This window comes from Balaenoptera musculus, chromosome 5 (assembly GCF_009873245.2).
Source record: "Balaenoptera musculus isolate JJ_BM4_2016_0621 chromosome 5, mBalMus1.pri.v3, whole genome shotgun sequence".
NCBI lineage: Eukaryota > Metazoa > Chordata > Mammalia > Artiodactyla > Balaenopteridae > Balaenoptera > Balaenoptera musculus.
Window position 1 is genome coordinate 24,511,929 of NC_045789.1, and position 5,123 is coordinate 24,517,051.

At 45.2% G+C, this 5,123-nt stretch overlaps 1 pseudogene; it reads right to left on the reverse strand.

The window, feature by feature from the left end:
- Positions 1-4,159: 4,159 nt before the first annotated feature.
- LOC118895907 lies at positions 4,160-4,749 on the reverse strand (annotated as a pseudogene).
- Positions 4,750-5,123: the final 374 nt, after the last annotated feature.

The window sequence follows — 5,123 nt, forward strand, 5'->3', positions numbered from 1 at the left end:
TACAGTAATGCGGATAGACGTGGGGAAGAAGTAGGGTTGCTCTAGCTTCTGCCATCACAGGGCTTTCAAGAAAAGGGAAGAGCTTGGAAGGAGTAAAAGAGGAGAGAGATAATACATTATTCTTTTGAAAGGTGGATCCCGGAAATTGCAGTCACTTCTACTCATGTTCTATTGGCCAGAACCTAGTCACATGACCATATCTGGCAGTGAGGAAGACTGGGAAATACTGTCTTCAGCTATGTGACAGAGTCCCCTGCTGAAACTTCTCTTACTATAAAAGAAAGGAGAATGTATATTAAGGGGACAACTAGCCAGTTTACTGACAGCTACTGTTAGTAAATAGCACAGAAAAGGGGCAAGGATGGGAAAGGAAAGGAATAAATACCTTTATTGAAAACATGCATGTTACCTATGCTATTTTAAAACAGTACGTTCTAAAGAGAAGGGTGAAATCCATATCGTGTCCTTGTTACGATAACAGAGGTCTGGAAGCGTCATTTGTAAATAGTATGGCAACATCCCTCCTACCTCCCCACCGTGTCTTAAGATAAATTGCTTCCATCATAAATTTTTCTTCCTCTCCACGGAGTGTACCAGAGCCTTGTATTCAAAGGAATCTTAATAGAAGGTTCAGAACTAAGTTTGTGGAGTGAAGTGTCTTAAAACACTATTTGTGTTCAAACCCTCTTTAATTCTTCATAGATAATCATGCTTGTCACGCCTCCTCTCCAGAAGTATTGGCTTGAAAGAGTAAAATAACAATACTTCTTCCATGCATCATCAGGCCCCAAACATCCAGTCTTCTTTTTTCCTTTCTTCTCCTGCTGGTCCTACTCTTTTTTTCTTTTGCCTTCTTCACCTCTCTGTTTCTCTTTTCTCTCTTTTTCATTCTAATTTTTTCATTCTCTCAATATTTTTGTTCTTAACAAGTTGGTTTTTCATTTCTATAATATTAGATTTTGTTTGCACAGTGGAAACCAATAAAGACATATACACACACACATACATATGTATTCTTTCAATATATAGAAACCATACAATTAGTATAAATTATATTTAGACATTTTAAAGATTAAGATTAAATTATTAGGATCTGATTATGTGGTAACATGCAGTAAATTATATGACATTATAAATTCCTATGCTATTGGTTTCTGATATATACTTAAATTTTAGCATATTTGTTCACAGCTGGATTTCAGGTCTTTTGGCTAGTAATTTAATTACATAATAAATTGCAGTGGCCATAATCGAACACATCTGTAATTAGGTTTCTCTGTAAATATCATGTTTTTTATTTTTTCAAGTATCCAGATATGCTCTTTTCTCTCTAAACTTGCCAAATTAACTGCATCTATTCAATGAGATACGAAAGTGGACCTCTATCAATGTTAGTTCTTACTCCTATCACGGCTATTAACTTATTATCATGTTATTAACATAATCTTTCTAGCACCCCAAGCCCTTTCAGTTTATTACTTTTTTTCTCCCCAAACATAAAAGTTTGCATTTGACACAAAGGCTGGCGTTCCTGACACCCTTTGAGATTTTGCATGTGATTGAAGGAATTTAGGTTTAAAATGTATACTTATGAAATTAATGGTACTTGTGACTCTCTTGTCTAGTTTCTTTAATGTTATGATTTTATCTGTACTGGAAAGATTAGGAAGCATCACTCCAAACATATGAGAGCTTTATTTTACAAAATGTCCGTCTCTCTCTACCTCTCTTGTAATTGTTCGGTATCTTTTTCTAATGAGATCACGCTCTTTATGTCTTGCTTTCTCTTGCCTTGTTCAGATCTTTTTTCCTCCCTCCATCATTCCCTCCCTCACTCATCTCTTCATTCTTTCCTTTCTTCCTTTTTCCTGCCATTCATCTTTATTCTTTCATTTGTGCCTAATTTTGTTTTAAAGACTGGAACTGCTATACTCTCAGTGTAGTAGTAAAACAGTAGTAAAACAGCCACTCTTAGGAATAGGTGGGTTAAAATCTGTTTGACTATCTTTTTCTTTTTAACTTTTAACAGTAATTTTATTAATCTCCTGAATTATTATAACTAACACAATAACAAATTGTCATAATTTGCTAGTTACAGTTTTTAGCAAAGGGAAGACAGGCAGACAAGATAGAGCAAGATCTCTTCCTATGTCAGTCATCTACCCAGTGCATGCTAGTGAGGTAGTAACCATGCATCAAATCCCCACTTAACCCAAACTTTTGGTCACTCAAATAAAAAAGAAGCACCAACAGAGGTAAAAGTCACAATGAGTATCTCTAGTTCTCAGACAAGCATCTTTCTGGCCAGGTACACCTTCCAGAGCCCAGGGGCCCAAATCAGTCAAGACTTGCTCACATTTTTGAGTTTTCTGGAGGAGATCCTAAATATTTATTGTTTTATGGTTTCAAGTAATTAATTCAGTCAGAAAAAGGGCCAAAGTTTATTTGATCATAAAATTTCCCCACAAAAGCATTCAATTTTTAGTTAACAATGAAGCACAACCACATCAGGAAGAGTTTTCCGGGTAATTCTAAAACCGTCAGGGACTCTAAAAACCACTAACACCAAGAACAGTTTCTACATGAAAACTCATGGGGAGCGAGCCCCTGGTTGGGAAGATGAACCAGGAGAAGGGGGGAGGGAGCCGATGGGGTGCCCAGGGGCCCGGGGTGCAGGGGGCAGGAGGGCCTGCCCCCTACCCACAGGTGGCAGTCGGTCGGAGAACATACGGGACACAACGTCAGGCGTGTCCTGGAGGCCCTTGCCACCCGGCATCGTTAGCGATCATAAGCGAACACGGACTCTCTCCACTTACACCTTGCTCGGTTCCCGCCCCTGCAAATGCGGGAGCAATAGAGGTAGTGCTGTCCCAGGAGAGGAGGGGTCTGTACCATGTGTTCACTGGATTTTCACAGAGGGACCAAGAGACTCAGTAGGTAGCCTTCCAGTGGGGAGATTTCTTTTACATGTCTGGCAATACGTAGTACATTTTATTACTGTCATTCATCTCCGTGGAGGTTTTGAGTGCATCTAAAATACGAAATTCTCGGCTTCCCTGGTGGCGCAGTGGTTGAGAATCCGCCTGCCAATGCAGAGGACACGGGTTTGAGCCCTGGTCTGGGAGGATCCCACATGCCGCAGAGCAACTAGGCCAATGAGCCACAACTACTGAGCCTGCGCGTCTGGAGCCTGTGCTCTGCAACAGGAGAGGCCGCAATAGTGAGAGGCCCGCGCATCGCGATGAAGAGTGGCCCCCGCTTGCCCCAACTAGAGAAAGCCCTCGCACAGAAACGAAGACCCAACACAGCCATAAATAAATAAATAAATAAATAAATTTAAAATACGAAATTCTGCTTCAAATTATAGTTTTGCAATATTGAGATGTACTTAAAAAGAAAAAGTGCCTTTAAAAAATTCTAATTCTACCTAGAAGGAGGAAGAAAAACCATCCCAAGCCAGAGACTCCTAATGGCTCATGGCGAGTGACCAGAGATGGGAGGGCTGCCCTGCGGCATCTTTGTGCTCCCAGCTGAGGGCCTTTCATGGGGGACCCAGCAGCTTGCTCCTTAAGAATGCCTCCAGTGCCCTGTCCTGCCAGTGAAGTCACCTGGTGGACCAGGCTGGAGCAGGTGCCAGAGGCCGTTTGCACCGGCCTCCGCTGGGCCTCTCCTCTCCCTACACCCAACTTCTCCGCCTGCCTAGCATCCAACAGTGAGAGGCTATGGTGGGTACTCTGTGGGGACCCAGGCCTCTCGGACCTAGGGGGATGAGAGGGACATGAAGACAGAACACGCCTCCATAGGGGGAGGGGACAACATCACCTTTGACCTTAAACCCATTGCTGTAGGGGGTTGTGCAAGGGGTAGAGAATGTTTGGGTCCATAGAGGCAAACCCAGAATCAGAGGAGGGTCAAGCTGCAATTACAGAGTTCCAGACCCGTGACCTGGTATGCAGCATCGTACTTCAACCTGCAATTTCAGTTTGATTAGACTGTTATTAGGTAGCTTACACATTTGCTAGTGGAAAAAACTCCTAGAGCAAATCTTGCAAAAGGTGAAGTAGCAGAAAAATCACAGAGACATAAATTCATTTATATCATCCGGAGAGAAACATGATCGAAAAGCTTCAAGTTGAAGATAACCCCATTGACAACGAACTTAAAACAAAAACGGAGTCATAATTTTTCTGAATTTTGCGTAGTCTTCAGATTTCTCGTGGTACCACTGGTGAAGCTGCTGAGCCCTGGTGAGCAGGACACAGAAGGTGAACACAAAAAAAGCCCAGCCTTGGATGGACCCGCTGGCGAGCGCGTAGACGCACCACTCGACGACTTCTCCCAAGTGGTTGGCTGCAGTGATGTATTAACAAGCCCCCCCCCTTGGTATTTTTATATCCAGTCTCCCCTGGTTTCCTGAGGTTCCTTAGGACGTGATCTGAATGGATGTTTATCAGCATGCCTGTCAACCACAAGACAAAACCTTTGCGCGTAGTGGATGAGGAACGTGGTCAGGAGGATGCAGTTGGGCCAGAGGCTGAGGCGCTCCGCGCACGCGAGGAGCGGCACCGCCAGCGAGGGCAGCTCCTGCCCCGCCCAGGCGGCCCGCGCCCGCAGCCGAAATGCGGAGCGCGGCGCGGCGTAGCGCCCGGAGGGCGAGCCCGCCAGCTTCAGCAGCACGTAGCACAGGAAGCCCAGGGCGCCCTCCAGGGGCGCGAGCGCGTCCAGCAGGAACCGCCCGGCCAGCTCCATTGTGGGGGACGGCAGGCGTGCTCCAAGGCCAGGCAGCCGCGACGCGCCACATGTAGGGGGCGGCGGCGGGGGCGGCGGGAGGCGCGGCTACCTGAGGTCGCGGCCCGCTGTCAAACGCCGGGGCCGGGATCCACGCCGCCCTGGCGGCCGGGAAGCAGTGGGTACGCCGACCCCGCCTGTTTCACCAGCCCAGGGGGCGCGCCGCGGACTGGGCGGGAGCTGTTTGACTCTATTGTTACTACCTTGTTAACTTGCTTCAAGGTACTACGATTTTTATTTTGCTAATTTCAGTTGAATGTACATACATTTGAAAAATAGATAGCATGTACATAAGAAGGTCATTTCTTTAGAGACATTGCTTCGTTTGAAGATTC